General features: G+C 45.2%; 1 protein-coding gene across 1 annotated transcript in view; it reads right to left on the bottom strand.

The window, feature by feature from the left end:
• LOC136373339 (spindlin-Z-like) overlaps nt 1-2,841 on the bottom strand; it is a 145,535-nt gene extending 142,694 nt beyond the window's left edge. The window contains exon 1 of the mRNA XM_066338246.1: nt 2,285-2,841. The gene's annotated coding sequence lies outside the window, so the exon portion shown is untranslated. The remainder of the gene's footprint in view (nt 1-2,284) is intronic.
• Between the last annotated feature and the right edge of the window lie 18,668 nt (nt 2,842-21,509).

Below are 21,509 nucleotides of genomic sequence, written 5' to 3'. Positions count from 1 at the left end.
TGTGGTAAACTCGATCCTATAATTTATTGTCTTCTCCAGTTAATCAACACTTGTTAATGTGGAGGGGAAAAGCAGGAGGGAAAAAAATTAAAGAACATAATATATGATACTTAATTCTAGCATTAAAATGCAGTAACTACTTCTAACTCAATAAAAACTATGATTATGCTATGCCAGTGCTCCTCCACTAGAAGCTTCTAAAGCAAAATAGCAAAAACAAACAAAAACAAAGTTAGGACATTACTTTAGGGGACATTACTTTAGGGCACTGCTCTGATAGAAGCCATGGCTATCAATGTGTTCATACTTTGAACATATTGTGTTTTTAAATATAATCTTTGAAAATGAAATATTTGCTATGAGTTAGAGCAACACATATTTAGAAAGCAATAGAAAGCATCACATCCTTTGCACCTTGAGTACTCATCCTTACAACCTAGATATGCTGTTCCCCAACAGATCATTTCAGGTATGCCCAAGAAATTAAAATGTTATTTTGGCTTTATGTCATTTAAAACCCCCAACCACCCAATAAAATATGTTATTTTCTTTGAAGTCAGAAGAGGGTACTCTGAGTAAATGAGGTTGGTAGGTGCTGAACTGAACATTTGTCTTGTGTTAGAAGCCAGAAATATGCTGTTATGTAGTTCAGTATCACACTTCAGTTCACAATGCCATGCCTTTTTCCTTTTTAAGAAAAAATGATCCTATTAACAACAAAAACAACACACTTCTGTTTATACTATTGTCATCACAAGGGCAAATAATTCCGTGACAGAAAACTAGCAACACAAAGAGACCTGGCAAGAGTTAATTTCAGTTTTTTATCCTATGATCTGTGAGCTATTTAAGATACCGACAAGGAGATACAGAGAAAGCCAAGAAAACCTATGCTATGTTTTTTCACTACACAATGCCTAGTCTAACATAAGCAGCTCATTTTTTTTTAATAAGACTGTGCCAAGTTGATGCCTTATACTGAGCTACATCCCAAAATGAAAGAAATTACTAGATCATTTTGCAAGCATAATACAGTATTTCATCTCTGCCAGCACTTAAGCGCACCAGCCCCCTCCCCCCAAAGAGATATGTGCATTCCAACCGAGCCTCTCTCAGCAGGTCTCAGCCAATTCTCACCCTCCCTCCAGGCCTTGCTAGGTTCCCAAACCCCCTCTGATTTTAGGTTTGGATTTTGTTGTAAACGGCAAAACGAAAGGAGAAAGCCTCCAAAGTGACGATCCTTACCCTTGAAATCCCGCCACGGGCGCAATAAGGAGAGTGAATTCTCTTTTTTTAATGGGAGATGAATGAAAAGAAACAAAAGACTAAATGGAGAAGAGGCTAAGTAGTGGAGACAGAGGGAGAAAGAGGAGAGCCTGTTGAAGGAGCAGGGCGAACGTCAGCCATGTTGTGTGCTAGTCCAGTATTTACAAACCTGCAGCTGCAGCAGCGTTTTGAGTCTGGAAGAGAGAGGAAAGAAGGGAGGGGGAAAGAAAGGAGAGGAGGGAGGAGAGAGGGAATCGAGGGAGGAGGGGAAAGCGGCGACAGCCGCAGACAAAGGAACCCAGAAAAGCGCGAGCAAAGCGCGCGCATACGTCCACATACTCTGGGTATCCTGGACAGCAGCGGTGGCGTGTGCAACTCCAGTGCTGCCAGCCCGACGCGTTAGCAACTTTCACAGCTCCAGCCTTTGGCTACTGAGGCGCGGCCGAGCCCGGCCACCACCCTCACATCCCCTTCACCACATTTCCTCATGAGGGGAGCCAATAGATGACAGGTCAAAAATACCTGTCTCCCTCAACATGCACTATCGACAGAGAGGCTTATCAGCTGAGAGCCCCTTAGCGGGCCCCAGCCCACGGTACAATAGATTCACAGAGAGGAAGTGGGAATGTGCAGCTGCAACCCCTTCTCTCCAGCAACGGACGCGATGTGGGCGGGGTAGATACCGGGAGGGGCCATGCCAAACGAGAGCAGCAGTCCCCCGGAGCTCAAAAGAGTGGTGGTTGCCAAGGAGTCGGGGCACTACGTGGGAAGGCAGCCCAAGAGCCCCCACTTTCGCCCGCCTACCGCGTCTTTTAGGCGGGTTGCTGAGGCAAACAGTGAATAAGAAAGGGTTAACAGAGACAGAACACCGCAAGTATATAAATAATAGCCGCAAGGAAGGAGGAGGGGAGGTAAAGCTACGAACAGCGTCTCCGAGCTCATTCCACAGCGACTCCCTCCAGTCCTATCCGGTCCTAGGCTGCGCTTTCCTTTCCCTTCCCCCGCATTCACTACTCACCAGCTGGGAGGATGGGCGCCTGGAAGTGCCAGGATAGTCTAGAAGCGTTAGCACTGCAGCCGCAGCAGTCCTCCTGTCTCACTAGGCCACTCAGATTCTCTGCGGCAGCAGTATGGGGTGCTGCTCCCCTTGTTTCGTTTGTCCCATTCCGCAGTCACCACTGCTGCCTCCAATTCGCCTCTGCTACATTTGGATCCTCCTCTCCGTACACGAACTCTACCACCAGGATAGAGGCCTCCTCACCTTCCTGCCAAATAGTGAGCTGCCTGCATCAAGACGTTCAAAACACGGGACGGGACACCGCCCTCTTCCCCTCCACCAACACGCAGGCGCACTGCAAATTCCGAACTGCGACAGGAGCGCAGGAACTAATTCTCCACCTAGCCCACCGCTACTCGTTACCGCGCAGGCGCTCCTTTTCCTCCACTGCCGTCTCTTGGTGCTCCGTCGAGGATAGTGGCGTCGTAACGGAGAGTGGTGTGGGCTTGTCCCCAGCTGGCTGTTAGCCCTTCTTCAAACTCAGGCCACTAGGCCCTGGGGCGGTGAATGTCCGTCTTTCCCCTCCCATCCGCCCACCCACCGTGGTGGATCTAGTGCTGCCTCATGAAGTGACCACAGTGCCTTAAGGCAGCGGTACCGCTTCCTTAAACAGACCCTGAGAGCCAGTGGCTGTACAGTGCCCTCTCACCATCACAGGAAAGAAAATGCGTAAGCCATCATAAGAAAAAAAAAATCAGCTATGGATATCCTGTGTTACAAATTTGGCCCGTGACGACTGAGGAGAGGGGCTAGGACGCAAAGTATAGAATTACAAAGGTATGTATTCATTCAAGTGCATGAGATGTCTCAGCCAAACAAGGGATTTTTAGGAGGTTTGATATGAATCATCCACCTACTAATTGTCTAATCATAAACGTGGTACAGCATAGCAACATATGTTACAAAAATGTATTTTGTAGGTAGTGCAGTATAATTATCTGTCAGCATCCTTGTGATTTATCTGTTAATCCAGATGTTTCCATCATTAACTTCTGCAAATTTATTAGGCATCAGCAATTTATGTTTCTCTTACATATAGATCCTTCAAATAAGAAACCTCTGTTCTTGCAAAAATTAATTTACTTGATCACTTCCCCTTAGTAGGTGTCTTGGGTCTCCAGATAATGATTCAGCAATTGTACACTAATAATGTTCTTAGCTCCTATTGACTGTGTGGTCTCAATAATTTATATCATGCCTACTAGAAATGAAAATAAAGATTTGACCAGGTGCTTTGGGACCTTCAAAGTCAGTAAGGCAGGGAGAAGTCAGCATGGTGCCCAAAAATCTGGAGGCCAATAAGGAAGGGGAGAAGTCTGCAAAGTGTGGAGGACCTTCAAGACCCTGAGGAGGCAGAAAGGGACCAATATGTGACCAGCTCCGTCACAGAGAATGGCCCTGTATCTTACAAAATGGTATTAGTTATGCTAACCATATTAACAGAGATCAGGAGGTACCGGTCACAGCAGTACATAAACTTCCAACCTTTTTGGATGCTTTGAAGTACAACCTAGTTTGGTTAGAAATAAAATGGCTGAACTCTTACAGAAGCTTTGAATGCTATGCAGTAGCTTTGTGTGAGAACCAGGTTCCCTCTGGTCCCAGAAAATTTTGCTTTCTTGATATCCTCCCAAACTAAAGAGAAACAGCCTTAACTGATGAAAAAAAATCCTCAGCCTTCTTGATTTGATGGTAGAATCAAGAACCCTCAGAAATCAAGTGGCTAGATGTTTGCTTGATCTGAATTTGAAGGAGGAATGATGTCTTGATTCTGATCGAGATCATCAATTAAAATCTTGTCTTGATTTGGGAACACAGGTATCTGCCAGGGAGCTGGAGTTTTCCTTGGAATGGAGAATGCAAAACACCCCCCCTTTTTCCAATTATAAATTTGCAGTTAAAAGCTTTTAGGCAAAAAATTTTGGAAATAGAATGTTGTCGCCGACTGCCCAGTTCCCCAGCAGGGGTCTTCTGGGTGCCGCGACCTTCCCAAGTGAGTCGCCCAATGAGAGATGGCCTCAACCCAGGCGGCACAGGCACTCCTCTAGAGTGATCAGCTCTTTTGTGAGATCGCAGAAGCGATCAAGCCTGTCAGCTCTCGCCAGGCTGTGGCTGCCAAAGCAGCTTTATTCCAGGCAGGGGTTTACGCAGGCGGCGCAGGTGAAACCACAGGAGCCGGAGGTCTTCTTCAGGAGCCTTCTTTATTCTCCGACGACTCTCCGAGGAATGACCCCAAAGGTCTCGGGAGCCGGATTTTTATTCTTAACTCAGGGGGTGGGGTTTACTAAAGCAACCAATAGTGGCGCGGATTGAAAAGTTAGCCAATCGGAGAAGGGATCCAAAAAGAACCAATCAGGTGTAAGGTAATTAACATATCAGGAAGTAACTTTAACTGCCAACTTCAAATAACAAGGGGTTAGACAACTAGGTTAGGGAAATTCAAGGGCTAGACACCCTCCATGGGAGAGCTGGGAGCGTTGCTCCCTCTGCATAGTCTTTGGAGGCCTCCACAGAATGTTGTGGTTTCACATTTGCCAAATTTTATTTACCAACTGGGAGATCAGATTTTGGGAGAAAAATGCAAAACAGGCTCAACTTAAAAGTAAAAACAGATAGATTTTATTGACATACACTAAAGAAAAAGAGAGAGGAAAAAAAAAAGAGACATTCAAACACCTTCCCCCCTGTACTGGTTTAGCATGGATTGTGATAGCTCAGCTGATGAATGGGAGTGTTTCTACGTCTCTGGAAACAGTCTTAAATCACAAGTGTTCAGGTGACTCTCCCTTTTTTCCTTTTCCGGTCATCAAGAACGTAACACCATCTCATGAGTCAGGGTTCGGGCTGGGCCCCCAGGGGCAAGGCCTGGCCAGGCCTCAGGGGGAGCCCTGCCTATGGGACAGCGGCCAGGGCTGGCCGTGTCCCCTCTGTCCCCTCCTGGCCCCTCCAATGGGGAGAGGAGGAGGAGGACTGCAGACCAGCAGTCTGGCCCTGCACCAGGACCACGGCAGCCATGCTCTGGGCCTTGGTTGCCAGAGCCGCTGGTCCGAAGGAGGAGAGACTTCCAAAAACTTTTCTCTGGAGCTCCAGGGAACTGATCCAGGTTTGAGTTGCTTTAGATCTGACCAAGGGTGGAGGAGGTTTCGTCCATCAGCGTTTCTGAGCCTGCTCCTTCTCTCCCTTCCTTCCCCCACCATCACCTGTGGCCTTGAGGCTCCGAGAAGCCGCTGGAGACAAAAAAACTCTGGGCAAAGACGTTATCCCTTTTCCCTCCTCCGTGGAAGACAGAGGGATTTGAAATGTAGAGAAGACAGCATTGAAACAGTCAGTGAAAGAACTGAGAAAGACTGTTTTGAAGATGGGATGGAGGAAGTGGACATTTCTGACCGGACTTCTCTAGATGTGAATTATGGGGAAATGGACTGGTTTTGTAATATCCTAATGCTGCTTGGGGGAATGCAAGTTCTAGCCAAAGGGTTGTGTGTATTGATATACATGGGTTTTAATTGAGAATTTTGATTAGAATATGTCCCTGGCTCCTGGGAAAGAACAAGGAGGTACCTATTTCTTTTGAGATAGAGGCGATTTTAGAGATGGAAGAGAATCCCTGTTTTGTACTAGAAAAGCATTCTTAAAACGATACCCCAAAGATGTGGAAGCCCATAAACAGCGTAGAAAACTGTTATATGGGTGAGACTGTACAGAATCTGCAAAAATTCTGGGCGTTTGCGGATCTGTGAAAGCCACCAGACCTTTTCTTGTGGAGTGTTCTCCATAATCCCAGAGAGGCTCCTCTCCCAAGGTGATGTAGGATCGTGTTTAGATGGTGGTGACTGACTGAAAATCATCGTTTTCTCTCTGCGGTGAGTGGGAAAGTGAACAGTTGGGGGGGGAGGGGGAGGGAAGGTGTTTGGATGTCTCAGAATGTCTCAAATTTTTTTCTCTCTTTTCTTAGTGTATATTAATAAAATCTATCTGTTTTTACTTTTAAGTTGTGCCTGTTTTGCCTTTTCCTCCCAAAGGCCTATCTCCCAGTTGATAAACGAAATTTGGCGAATGTAAAACGACAACACCCCCCCACCTCCTTCTGTTCACTTTCCCACTCAACACAGAGAGAAAACCATGATTTTCAGTTTCCACCATTTAAACACAATCCTACATCACCTTGGGAGAGGAGCCTCTCTGGGGTTATGGAGAACATGCCACAAGAAAAGGTCTGGTGGCTTTCAAGGCCATAGATCTGCAACCACCCGGAATTTCTGCAGATTCTGTGCAGTCTCACCCATATAACAGTTTCCCAAGCTGTTTATGGGTTTCCGCATGTTTGGGGTATCGTTTTAAGAATGCTTTTCTAGTACAAAACAATGATTTTCTTCTATCTCTAAAATCACTTCTATCTCAAAAGAAATAGAGACCTCCTTATTCTTTCCCAGGAGCCGGGGACATACACTATTCAACATTCTCAAGTAAAACCCATGTATATCAATACACACAACCCTTTGGCTAGAACTTGCATTCCCCCAAGCAGCATTAGGATATTACAAAACCAGTCCATTTCCCCATAATTCACATCCAGAGAAGTCTGGTCATAAATGTCCACTTCCTCCATCCCATCTTCCAGTTGTCTTCCTCAGTTCTTTCACTGACTTTGTCTCAGTGCTGTCTCTCTACATTCTGAATCACTCTGTCTAAAGGGTTAATGTCTTTGCCCAGAGTCTTTTTTTCCTCCTCTCCAGCTGACTCTCACAACTTCAAGGCTGCAGGTGATGGGGGGGGGGGGGGGGGGGGGGAGGGGGGGGAAGAAAGGGGGAGAAGGAGCATGCTCAGGAAGGCTGATGGACGAAACCTCTTTTATCCCTGGTCAGATCTAAAGCAGCTGAAACTTGGATCAGCTCCCTGGAGCTCCGGAGAAAAGTTCTCAAAAGTCTCTCCTCCTTTGGACCAGAGGCTCCGGCAGCCAAGCTCAGAGCATGACTGCCGTGGCCCCTGGCGAAGGGCCAACACTGCCGATCTACAATTCCCCTCCTCCTCTCCCCATCAGAGGAGCCAGGGAGGGGGAGAGAGAGAAGACATGGCCAGCCCCGCCCACTGTCCCACAGGCAGGCCCCCCCCCCTCCCCCAGGCCTGGCCCCGGGGGTCCAGCCCGAACTTCTGACTTATGAGGGGATGTTAGCTCCTTGCCAGCCAGAAAAAGAAAGGGCCGAGTCTCTTGGGACTTTTGATTTAAGACTGGGTTTTTAGAAGCATAGAAGACACTCTTATTTGGCAGCCAAGCTGTCAATCCATGCTAGAACTTCCTTAGGGAAAATAAACCTTTCACATTCATGCTAAACCACCACATAGAAATAGCAGTTCTTTACTAGTATGTATAACAAAGCAAACAAAACCAACTACAGCATTAATAACAAAAACAGTACCAAGAACTGTTGGGGAGGATGAATCAGGGAAACCTTATAAATATGATTGCTTAGCAAAAGATTCTGAAAATATGAAAACTATAATCGGGATAGAAATGAAAGCTGACTTTGAGTTGTAAGATACTAAGTTTTAGTTACTATATAACCTGAAAACAATGGTCTAGCTAGCTGAAGGAGAATCCCTTCTGATTCAGCAGAACCCTTTCTGCTGGCTCAGGGATCCAAAGGTCAATGCAGCAAAACAGAAGTTTAAAAAGTAGTTTTTAGAGTTTAAAATATAACACAGTATGGTGATATAGTAGTTCTTATAGGCTGGATGTAGATTCTATAGGATTTTGTGTCTTGTGTTGGTTGGTCACTGTAAATTAGAATATTCATCACAAAAGGAGATATAATGGATTGTAACAAGGACCTTGCTCTCTTACCTCTTACATCTTACCTCTTACCGCTTACATCTTAACTCTCTTACCTCTTCCTCCTCTCCTTCCCACTGCTCTTAGCTCGCTCTTACCCTTCCTCTTCCCCCTACTCTTGCTCTCTCTTGCTCCCTTCCCCCCTGCCACCTTTGCTCTCTCACTCCCTTCTCACTTAGCCCACACCCTCCTGTTCTCTCTCCCTCTCTCTTTGGGTCTTCTCTTCAGCCCAGGCTGGTGGCTGAAGGCAAGGCCTTTTTAGCCACGACCCTTGCAATAAAACCACATATTCTAGAAAATACAGGTTGGCAGAATTCCTTGTCCCAGCCGTCCGCGGACTCGCCTACAAAGAACCTCGAGGGCTTTGCTTCACAGAAACCCAGGGCAGTTTGGTCCTGGTGCCTTTGTAGGATCCTCAGAGCACCAAGCTGGGAACAGTGGAAAAGTCCCGGGCTGGTAGCAGGAGTGGCAGGGTGTCCCAGCAGGGCAGGGAGGTGCAGGGTCACGCTGTAGCAAGAGGAGCAGTGCCGACGAAACCACGACAGTGAGGCAGGGCTGGCCCAACTCTCGCAGGGCGGCAGAGAAGCTCAGAATTCCAGGGTGAGCAGATGATGGTAGATTTCCCAGGACCGGACCCCTCCAGAGACAGTGAACTCTTCTAGCAGGAAGCAGCAACCCAGTTGTTCTATCTGCCCGAATGCCTAAAAACAGAGTGCCAAGCTGCCTCAAGCTCTGTTCTTTACCTGCCCCAAAACTTGTTATCTCTCCCTCTGAGCTTTGACCATCCCTTTGTTTTTTGTTAAATAGTCTTAAATATCCAACACTTAGTTTCTTTGGTAACTTATGGGGGAAAATTCTTTAGAGTAAAAAGGAACAAACCTAACTCTCAACATATCTTTAAATGCAAATACCACTTTTGCTTTAATTTAACTTTAAAGAAGCAATTATCTGTTTGAGATAGCTATCTCGCGACTTGTCTAATTTCTCTTTTTCAAGCAAACTACTGTAGAGCTATCACAGGAATTATTTAAAGTCAACAGAAACAGAAGCCTCCTTCCAATGTGTTTTCTTTCTGACATGGTTGCAACTGATTAAATTTATTATGTCAGCAGGAAACAACCTATCTTTCAGCAACTTGAATAAAACATAAATAAGTTTCAAATTCAGGTGATTTAAATTAAATAAATAGAGTAGTTCCAGTTGCAAGTGAAAGGAATGAGGAGGTGTCTAAAACAAACTGTGGGCCTGATGGTAGATAAGGCCAGATATAGAGAGGTAGAAGAAGCAATGAGGGGAACCATAAATTCCATAGGAATTCCACTAATTGACACAGACTGTTACTCACTCAAGACTGTGCTACATCTCTGGATTTAGAGAAAAATAACAGAGACAGAAGGAAAAAGAAAAAGGGAGGGAGGACACATTACTTGATTTGGGAAGTCTGTACCTCTCTAGTACCTCAGCCAATGGGGAAAGAGAGAGGGAAATGTGGCTGGGAAATTAGGATAAAAAGGAGGCTGCGACCTCTAACAGTCTGAGAGATCCCATGGGAAATGCCCAAGACCTCTCTCTTTATTCGAATAAAGTTACAGGGCTCCTCTGTCTCCTTTTTGGACATAAACCTCTGCTGTTTGTGGATTAATTTTCCTGACAGAAGAGACCTACAATGGTCAACTAATCAATTGCGTAAATATTTCAGGAAAATTTGCCTTCTTTAACTGAATTCTAGCATACTACAGGAAGCAGTGAATAAAGCCAGACTTTTAAGATAAATGCTCCAATTGCTACTAAACTAAAACTCAACTGTATCAAATATTACTTCCTTCTGCTAGCAATGACTTCTGGACAACATATTTAACTTCTAGGAACAGGCTTGTAACAAATTAGCATTTTTTGTAATTGGAAAAGAGATTGACAATCATATTTTTAAAAAAGAGTCAATACTTCAGTTTGAGCAAAATCTGAAAACTAACTGAGATTTAAGAAGTTGGATGAGTTCAGCCTCCAGTTTATTAGGCTAGATGAATTGAACTCAGTAAAAAAGGTTTTCAAAATAGAACAATACTAGAGAGTTGGTGGATTTGCTCTAAAAATATATAACATATAGGTCAAGATGTTAATCCTCAAGATTTGGTTGATATGGGAAAATTTTAGTGCCTTCTGTATTGGTTTGACACACCCTGGCTTCTGGTAGCAAGGGGGCCACAAAGATGGCTCCTGTGAAAAGTTCCTGGAAGCTTCTACCATGTCCAGCAGAGCCAATGGCTGATGGCTCTGAAAATGGACATGCTGCTAGCCAAAACTGGGCCAATGAGAGAGGTTGGCAATGCCTCTGTGATGACATATTTAGGAAAAAAATCAAACCAAAGTCATGTGTAGTGGTGTGTTTTGAAGTTTTCCCAGTTTTATATACATCTGTTTGTCCTTTACTATTTCAGAATAGTTTTTCCCATGTACCCATGTGTTTTCCCAGAATGGTTTATCCCAGTTGCTCGTTATTAATCTATCATCGTTAGGTGACACCTGGGTCCTGCCTGTCACTTCAAAGCCTCACCCTGATATCTAGAAAGTTCTGGTGAGGACTTCAGGTGATTGGTGGGGTCCAGGTTCTCCTTCCCCCTTTGTTTCTTTATTTGTTCTATGGGTTGTCAGTTTGGTTTGGGGTCACTCCTTTCCCATTCTGGATTGGTTCCAAGTTGTACCCTCCCCACTCCCCCACCCCCATACTTAAGGGAAAAAGCCCATGAGTTCGGGGCTCTCGGGTGGTTGACTCCTAGGTGGAGAGAGGTCATGTGGATTCAATAAAACCCAGTTGAAGTTCACCACCAAAATTCCATCTCTTTATTTCTTGCATTGTTCACGCTTCTGCTGAGGCAAGAACCTACAGGATCGGAACTGTATTCCAGAATACAGGTCCGTATCTTTTTGCGACGCCGGTGCCAGAGCTAGCCAGGAAAAGAAGGCGAAAGCTCCGAGAGAGGCATTGCACCATCGCAGTCATGGGTTTTGCTCCTAGGCAGAGAAGAGGAGGAGGTGAGAACATGTGAAGGAAAACAACATGGAGACACTAAAGTCAGTGGAGAAGGAGGGGAAGAGGTGCTCCAGACATCAGAGCCAAGATTCCTCTGCAGGCCATGGTGAAGACCATGGTGAAGCAGGTTGTCTCCCTGCAGCCCGTGGGGGCGGTGCCCATGCCAGAGCAGGTGGATGCCTGGAGGAGGCTGTGATGCAGGTGGAGAGAGGGGGCCCCTGCTTCCAAGCTGGAGCAGCCTGTCCTTGGAGGACTGCACCCCATGGAAAGAGAGACTCACATCACAGCAGTTTTAGGAGGACTGTCTGCCCATGGGAGGGTCTCACATTGCAGCAGGTGCAGTATGGCTGCTGCTTGTGAGAGTGGACCCATGCCAGAGAAGTTAATGGAGAATTGTTTCCCGTGGGAAGGGACCCCATGGTCTCACAGGGGAAGCTCTCCTCTCCCAGAGCAGTGGAAGAAAATCTCACTGGTGAATTGACCAAAACCCCCAGGCCCTGTCTCCCTGCACTGTTGGTGGGAAGGAGGGAGGGGCTGGGGGAAAATGGTGTTTTAAGGGCTTATTTTACTTCTCATTATCCTCCTCTGAGTCTGTAAGTAATATATTCACTTTGCAACTTAAGTTGAGCCTGTTTTGCTCTTGAAGTGTTTTCTCCCAGTCCTTCTCTCAACTTGTGAAGCCTTTGTTTATTTTTTTTTGTCCCTCTCCTCTGCCCAGCTGTCACAGGGGAGGGTGAGTGACTCTCATAGGTGCCTGGCATTGGGACAGTGTCAAACCACGACACCTTCCCTTCCCAAATTTCAGTATCAATCCATGATTAGTTTTTTTACTTTTACCAGTTCTTTTTGGTCTGTCTGAGATGGAGTTAATTTTCCCACAGCAGCTCTCAGTGCTGTGGTTTGCATTGGGAGCTGAAACGGTGTTGAGAACATACCAGTATTTCAGCTACTGATGAGCAGCACTGGCACAGCATCAGCACTGTCTCTCAACATTCCACCCACCATTAGTAGGCTGGGAGTGGGCAAGATCCTGGGAGGGGACACAACTAGGCCAGATGACCCAAATTAACCAAAGGGATATTGCATAGTGTAGGGGGTTAGGTATTGTTCCTTTTTACTCTAAAGAATTTTTTCCCCATAAGTTACCAAGGAGACTAAATTTCGTACTTAAGACTATTTAACAAAACAAAGGGGTGGTTGAAGCTCGGAGGGGGGTGGGGGTTTGAGGCAGGTAAAGGGCAGAGTTTCAGGCAGCCTGTCTCTGGTTCTCGGCGTTCAGGGAGAAGGCAGGGCTGGGTTGGTGCTCCTGCTGGAGGATTTCACTGCAGTCCAGTCCTGGGAAATCTGCCATCATCTGCTCGCCCTGGAATTCTGAGCTCTGCCGCCCTGCGAGAGCTGGGCCAGCCCTGCCTCACTGTTGTGGTTCCATCAGCGCTGCTCGTCTGCTATAGAGCACCCCCCTGCCCTGCTGGAACACCCTGCCACTCACTCCAGCTATCAGCCCGAGACTTTTCCACTGTTCCCAGCTTGGTGCTCTGAGGATCCTGCAGAGGCACCGAGACCAAACTGCCCTGGGTTTTTTGTGAAGCAAAGTCCTCGAAGTTCTTGGTACTGTTTTTGTTATCAATGCTGTAGTGAGGTTTTTTGTTTGTTTGTTTGCTTGTTTGCTTTGTTATCCATACTAGTAAAGAACTGCTATTTCTATTTCCAAAATCTTTTGCCTAAAAGCTTTTTTTTTTAACTGAAAAATTATAATTGGGAAAAAGGGTGGTGGTGGTGGTTTACATTCTCCATTCCAAGGGAAGCTCCAGCTTTCCCTGGCAGATACCTGTCTTCCCAAAGCAAGACACATAGCATATGATGTCAGCTCAGATATAAAAGCTTAATGGAGGTAGGAGGAATTGGGGGGGGGGGGGGGGGGGGGATTTGATATTTCACAGTGTTTGCCTTCTGGAACAACCCCTACACATGCTGAAGCCCTACTTCCCAGGAAGTGGTTCTGTTGCCCGGAACGAAGTTAAAACACAAACCAACAAGGAGTCAGTTTATGTCGTGCGTTATTCGGGGCCCGGGGACCTGGGGACCAACATCCCAAATCAGGATTCCCAAAGACCCTCATCAAGACTCAGGTTTTTATACCTTTTTACAAAGATTACAAACAGAAAATTTTGATAAAGCAATGACGTTCAGCTACTAGGTAACAGACTTGTAAAGTAATAAATTCTACATGCTTGTCTTATTTAAAACTATAGGTTAATTACCAAAATTTACCTTCCCCCGTCACTAGACCCCCTCCTAGTAATATTTCAAACTTTATCTTTAAGACGGTTTTCCCTTTCAGCATGTTCTTCATGCTTTGCTAATCCCTTTGATTATTGTTTCCACAGACCCAGCACATTCCCAGGCTACCTTCCCAAGGCCTAGTGCCCTAATGCTAGCCAAGAAGCCTTAGCATAACTACTGCTATATGATTTTCTGATATTTTGGTAACATTTCCCCCCTTTTGAGCATTCTTCAAAAATCTTCTTTGCAAGGATGCTCAATTCTTCAAGTTGTGGTTTCAACATACGGCGGGGGAGCAGTTCTTCTAGAAGTTGGAGCCATTACTTCACTTCGGGTTACTGCTTTCATGATCTTCCGGGTATGAGTTCCTTCCCGGATAATCATTCCCAAAAGGCACCTGTATGAGATTACTACTACAATACTGATTATTACAATCATGATCATATATTGTATCACTGAAGAGATCCAACCAGAGATCTGGATTCCAAATGAGCTAAATAAAGCTCCAACCCAATTATGTTCTGCCTCCTTCTCTACCTCCTGGACTTTTGATTCAATTTGGTCTAATTGGCTAATATCCCTCTCTACTTCGGTAGTCACATTTGGGATGTGTATACAGCAATGGTCATCCTTACCCTTCAAATACCCACACACCCCATGTTCCTTGAGTAATATCATATCCAATGCCATACGATTCTGTACTGTCATCCTTGTGGTTGCCTGTAACTGCAAATTAACATCTTTGAATCCTTTTTTTGTGACTGCAGCCAGTCTTTCGGTTTGTCCCATTAACTTATATAACATTTCCCTATTACGATAAGTTGAAATTTGGGCAAACAAAGATTCCAATACCCACCCGAATTTTACTCCTCCTGATGGTTCATGCCACTCATCCTCAGGACCTAACTCATCTCCGGTTTCTCGTCGGGTCCGTCCTTTCATTTCCTCACTTGTTAATTTTGACTGTCTCCAAAATGGACATAAAGTAGGTACCCCTAAGGTTATCTGAGTGACAGGACCATCTGTGGGCATGTGAGTAGTCCATTGTCCGTGTCCCATAATCCAAACTAAATTCCCTGGGCTCCTAACCATTGTATTTTTGCAATCCAATTGATTTGTCCCTTTTAAGGTTCCTTTAATAGTATGGTTATATCCTCGACACTCACATCCCCATTTCAATAATATTAACACCGGTACTAACCCGATTTGGTGTTCTGGACTATCACATGTAAACACTTGTGTGCAGTTCCAATTCCCTAATTGCTCCTTCCCTTTCCGATGAGCCGAGTCTCCCCTTACGACCCTCCCATGAGTTTGATTTTTCAAACCTTTCCATTCTATACACCATCCTATGTCCCCTAAGTAACTATATGTCTCCAGTAAGCTTGGTCCCCAAATGGCCTGCCAATTTTCCCACTGAACTTTATTTTCTTGACATACCATCTCATAATAATGCTCTACAATAGATTGATCAGTTTTCCGGATCTCATCATATTCACACCATCCCACGTCCTTAAATCTACCTATCTTTGTAAAAATCGAATTTGGAAGTGCTTTACAATCTGCACGTTGTCCTGGAGTTGACCACTGTTTCCGAACCACCGTCAGCCGTTCTACCGTTTTAGTTCGATTGTGTAATTCATTCCTACATTCCCGGGTCCCGTTCTTTACCATGGTTGGCATATTCGTCACAGGGATTACTCCCCATGGTATAGGATCTCCAGCAGCGTGTGGTAAAGGTAGACAAGCCGTAATGGTTGTTACATTCTGAATTTGACCAAAATCCCTTATGAGTCCTACCACCAAATTTTCCTGATCAGCACTTCTGACTAAATGGTCAATTTCTGGTGTTTGTCTAGTCACTCTTGTCTCCGTCTCCCAGATAGACACGGTTATTGTCCCCATCCCTCACCATTCATCATGGGCTATCCAACAAATGTAATTTCCTTCATCTACCCCCCCCTGCACATCCTTGATAGTCAGAGTCAACAACTCCGGTCTTTCCTGTAGTTTGTATTTTTCCCCAGAAACCAAATTTCTCTTGAACCACCATCCGTAATCCGAAAACTTTCTTCCCGATTCCAATTTACAACTGAGAATGACATCTCTCCCTCTGACAGCTTTATAGACACTATGTTGAGGGCGTATCCCTACATTTGTATGTGGTCTGGCTTCCACTTTCCTTAACCCATAATTTCCATTAGTCCCACCGGATACTACACACAAATATTGTCCTTCTGTTTCCCCTATTCGAGGATTAGTAATATTCAACCATCCCTTTCCTGTCATTCCTTCCAACCACCAGCTTGTCTCTTTTGTTTGACTTTCCCATCCTTGTTCTTGATTCCGTTTCCACCATTTGACCTGTATCTTCCACCTACAAATCTTTTCTAACCTGAACGTACAGCTTATCCGCAACGGAGGGCCATCCCATATATCTACTCGGGTACTTACGGGTATTACTGATATTGGGTAATCTCCGACCGCTGCCTCATCCTCAGCCAAAACCTTTACTTCAAAATCCCCATATGCAAAACTGTTTCTTATCCAAACGATACAAGCAAATTGACCACCTTGATGTCTCTGAATGCCAGGTATTTGAAGGGTAGTATTTCCTCTTTGCTGATTCTCGTCCCAAAATTTTGTGACTCCGTCCTTTATTACCTCTCCTGATCGTCTCCATCCGGCAATTCTGTCAGTGAATCCAGCTCCCTGATTGTCAGAAAATAGACACGTTAATTTCAGAGTAGCATTTTCAGGTATTACCACTAAAGGCTCAGGAACATCCACTACCACAAAAGCATTTGACAGATATGCAATATACAAAAACAGTTATCAGTGTTTTGCTCTGAACACCATTCGGGTGGCAGATAGCGGTTGCATCTCCCATTTCGACGGGGCCTTCTTTACGCGGGTATAGTGTATCCAGCTGTCGATCCCTTCGACCTTCACTGCGGTGTAAGTTGTCATTATCACCTGGTGAGGACCGTCCCATGTTTCTTTTAATGGCTCAGCGTTCCAATTCTTCACATACACCTGATCTCCGGGAACAATGTCGTGAACAGGATTTTCCAACGGCAATGGGCGGTTCCACTGCAGAGCTCCTCGGATGGCTGTAAGAGTTTTGTTTAGTGACAGCACATAGTTCATCAACACTTGATCTCCTACCAAATGAGGGTTTCCCTGATAGGTGGATGCATGGTAAGGTTTGCCATACAGAATCTCGTATGGGCTTACACCAACTTTCTCCCTCGGTTTGATTCTTATTCTTAGTAGGGCCAGTGGTAAAGCTTGTGGCCACTGGATTTTGGCTTCCTGGCATATTTTCTTGATCTGCCCTTTTAGTGTCTGATTCATCCTCTCTACCTGTCCACTCGATTGAGGCCTCCATGGAGTATGTAAGTTCCACATGATTCCCAGCATCCTAGCTATCTCCTGCACAATTCCTGCCACAAAATGAGGACCCCTGTCCGATGATAGCCCTAATGGCACCCCAAATCTAGGGATTATTTCTCTCAATAACGTTTTAACTACTTCTTTAGCCTGATTTGTTCTGCAAGGGAAAGCTTCTGGCCATCCCGAAAAGGTACACACATAAACCAACAAATATTTATACCCCTGTGCTTTAGGTAACTCAGAAAAATCTACTTGCCAATAGTCTCCAGGCTGTGGTCCAATTTGTATTTTACCCATTTGCACCTGTTTTCTTACCACCGGATTGTTCTTAATACACAAAGGGCACATAGCATTGATGCTTTTAGCCATTGTTAGCATCTGGTTAGAGATTATCTCATTTTTCAAGAATTTTGTCAGCGCCTCTGCTCCCCAATGGCATTTATTATGTTCTATTTCCAAAACTGTTTTCATGATCCTCTGAGGCAGTACCACCTGTCCAGTAGAAGTTACATACCATCCTCTTAAATTTTTCCGAGCTTGAACAAATGCTGCCAATTTTTCATCATCTGGCGAGTAGAGGGGTCGTTGATCCATAAACGGTGTGGCTGGATTGATCCGTGTGGGCGGTAATACCAACTGAGTCCATACCTCTCGGGCTGCCTGCTTGGCCGTCCGGTCTGCCAACTGGTTCCCTTGGAATGCTTTCCCTTCCTCATTTCGGTGTCCTCTCACATGCATCACCGCAACAGCCTGTGGCTTATGGATAGCTTCTAAAAGAGCTTTTACTTCTTCCCGGTGTTTAATTAATGATCCTTGGGAATTCAGCAGGCCCCTCTCTTTCCAAAGGGCACCATGTACATGTACCACCCCAAAGGCGTATTTAGAATCTGTCCATATGTTTACCCTCTTCCCTTGACTTAATATGAGAGCACGTGTTAGGGCCCAGACTTCAGCCTTCTGGGCCGAGGTCCCAGGAGGCAAAACTTTGGCCTCTATCACTTGTTGTAAGGTGACCACCGCATACCCAGCATACCTGGTTCCATTCTCCGCAAAGCTTGATCCGTCCGTGAACAGTTCCCAATGGGGATTCTCCAAGGGCTCATCTTTTAAGTCCTTTCGGCTGGCATATACTTGCTCAATGACTTCCACACAGTCATGTGCCAGTTCTCCAGTTTCCTCTTCTGCTCTTAAGAATTCTGCTGGATTGAGATGATTAGTCGATTTTAATTCAATATCATCCTGCTCTCTCAGCAATGCCTGGTATTTTAACATCCGGCTCGAGGATAACCAATGCCCCCCTTTTTGTTCTAAAACAGTCAACACCATATGGGGAACGTATACCTCCATTTTTCTTCCAAGAGTTAATTTCCTGGCTTCCTGTATCAATAGTACCGTTGCGGCCACTGCTCTCAAGCATCCTGGCCATCCAGCACTAACTGAGTCCAATTGTTTGGAAAAGTATCCTACCGGGCGTTTCCATGATCCCAATTTTTGGGTGAGCACTCCCAATGCCAATTTCTGCCTCTCGGTCACATAGAGTTGAAAATCTTTATTGAGGTCAGGCAATCCCAGTGCCGGAGCTTCTCTCAGTGCCTGTTTGAGGGCCTGGAATGCTTTTTCCTCAATCTTGCCCCATTTCAGTTCGGGATTTTTCACGGCCTCGTAGAGAGGTTTGGCCTTTAATCCAAAATCAGGGATCCACAACCTGCACCACCCCACCATTCCCAAGAATGACCTCAATTCTTGATGATTTCGTGGGGTCGGGATAGCACAGATAGTCTGAATTCGATTGACCCCCAACTTACGCACTCCTTGAGAAATTTCACATCCTAAGTAGATAACTTGTGGTCTTACCAGTTGCGCTTTTTCTTTGGACACCCGGTATCCAGCCTGACCTAGCATGTTCAGCAGATCGATGGTCAACTTCAAACAAATCTCCTTATCTGCAGTAGCAAGAAAAATATCATCTACATATTGCAAAATCACAAATGAGAAAGGTGACTCCTTTACCTGTGTTGTCTTCCATTCTTCTAATTCCTGAGCCAATTGATTCCCAAATATAGTAGGTGAGTTTTTGAATCCTTGAGGCAGGCGACACCAAGTGAGTTGTTTCTTCCTCCCTGTCTCTGGGTCTTCCCACTCGAAAGCAAAATATTTCCTGCTTTGAAATGCTAAAGGGATGCAGAAGAACGCGTCCTTTAAATCAATTACTGAGAACCACTGAAATTTTTCTGACAGATGTTAACAAGGTATAAGGATTAGCCACCACTGGATGAATGTCCTTAGTGATATTATTAATGGCCCTTAGATCCTGGACTAACCTATACTTACCATTTGGTTTTCTTACTGGGAAAATGGGAGTATTAAACTCAGATTCACATTCCTGCAAAATACCTATGGTCAGGAATTGGGATATCATCGGGGCCACTCCTTTCTTTGCTTCCAATTTTAAAGGGTATTGCTTTATTCTTACCGGGCTGGCTCCTTCTTTTAATTCCACTACTACTGGTTGTGCAGCCTTAGATTTTCCCGGGATACCTGTTTCCCATACCCAGGGGACCACAGCCAACTCTATTTCTTTGGGGACTTCTACTGACTCCACTTCCCTAACCAAAAACAATTTAGATATGTTTTCTTCTGGTATTTCTAATTTCGCCCTTCCTTTTTCAAATGTTATTTTTGCTTGCAACACAGACAGCAAGTCCCTTCCTAATAAAGATTCAGGGCTATTGGGCATATACAAAAACTGGTGGTCAAATTCTTTCCCCCCAAATTTAATGTCCACAGGTCGCAAAAATGGTCGTTCTTCTATTTGACCTGTTACCCCAACCACTTGGATTTTAGAATCACTTAATGGCCCGACTTGTGTGTTTATAGCTGGGTATGTGGCTCCCATATCTACCTGAAATTCCAGTGGTTCCCCCTCTATTTCCAGAATCACCTTTAAATCCCGGTCTAGTCAGCTTTGATTCTGATAGCTTCCCATCATAAAGGCTTGAGCGACACCTTGCGGTCCTCTTTGGAAAGGACTCCCGTCACTCAGTTGGCCCGGACTCCCCATGGACACCACCCCGTTATCTCCCATACCTCCATTAAGGGGGCATTCATTTTTCCAATGTCCCCGATTTTTGCATAGGGCACACTGGTCAAATCCCAGTCTCGATCGTCCCCCAGTCTGCCCTGCCATTCCAAATCCCCCTCTCCCACCATTTGCCACCATACCCACTCCTCCTCTGCCCCTACCGCGGCCTCTTCCTCTCCCTCGGAAAGTTCCTTCAGCAGCTTGCTGCAACACAGCCAACATGCTAGCTTGCTGTCTTTTAGCAGTTTCCTTTTCACGATTATTATACACCTTCCACGCCACTTCCAACAATTTCTCCAAATTCCGAGTTTCTTCCCCTTCCAACTTTTGTAATTTCTTCCTTATATCCTCCTGTGACTGTCCCATGAATATCAATGCCAGCTGTAACTTCCCTGATTCCTCCTCTACTTCTAAATTAGTAAATCGCCTAGCAACCTCTTTCAACCGTTCCAGGAAAGCCGATGGGGACTCGTTCTTTTCCTGCCGCACCGAATACAACTTTGACCAATTTAATGTTTTTGGGATCCCCGCCCGTACCCCTTCAATCAATAATTCCTGGTAAGCCTTCAACCTCTGGTATCCTCCGGTCGAATTGGGATCCCACTCCGGATCCTCCCTGGGCACTAAATCATTTAAAGTGCCATCTGCTACTCGCAATCGTAGCATTTCCCGAGCCTTTTCAGACATTACTCTAAATACCATTTCTTTCTCAGTGGAGTCCATAACTGTATCTAACAATACCTGCAAATCATTCCAGTCAGGGTTTTGAGTCTTTATAACCATTTTTACCACTCGTGCAACCCGATCCGGGTCCTCGCGATACGAACCAGCTGATTGTTTCCAAATCATTAAATCATTTGGGGAAAAGGGCACCTTTACCATTATCTTGTCCCCCTGCGGTCCTACCGCTTCTCGCAAAGGAGCCATCAAAGAGGGTTGTACCATCCTCCCCCCTTTCCCTCCTACCCGACCTCTCCTGGTCCTTTCCGATAAAGGAGTTCTAGGCTTTTCCTTTTCCCTCATTTTCTCCCTACCGTCCTCTTCCTCTGAATCTCCCTCGTCTGAAGATTCCAGAGGAGGAGCACTGGGTGCTACCAGCATTGAAACATCCTCCTCAGGTTCTTTAAATGTGACAGAACAGCACTTACAATTTTCCCTGCTTTTACAACCTAAACATTTGTCATCTGCAGTAACGTTCAACACCAACAAACCACACTCTTTCTGCCACTCCGGCTTTCCTTGCAAATAATAAAACAAATCCAAATACGGTATCTCATCCCATTTCTCATTATTCCGCAAAAAGTGCATCAAAGGAGTAATAATATCAGAATTCAAGGTACCGTTCCGGGGCCATTGCATTCCCCCAGTCTCATATTGTGGCCAAACATAATTACAATAGTCCATTAATTTCTTTTTGCGCAGTTCTTGCCCAAAATTACCCACTTTCCAATTTTTCAGCAAGCATCCGAGCGGAGAATCATCGGGGATCTCCATACCTACGGACGCCAATGCTTTGAAATTTTTAAAAGGCATCATGACACACTTAATCGACAAACACTCACTC

Source organism: Sylvia atricapilla, chromosome W, assembly GCF_009819655.1.
Source record: "Sylvia atricapilla isolate bSylAtr1 chromosome W, bSylAtr1.pri, whole genome shotgun sequence".
NCBI classification, from domain to species: domain Eukaryota; kingdom Metazoa; phylum Chordata; class Aves; order Passeriformes; family Sylviidae; genus Sylvia; species Sylvia atricapilla.
The sequence above is the reverse complement of the archived record's forward strand: the minus strand, read 5'-3'. Positions and strand labels throughout refer to the sequence as shown.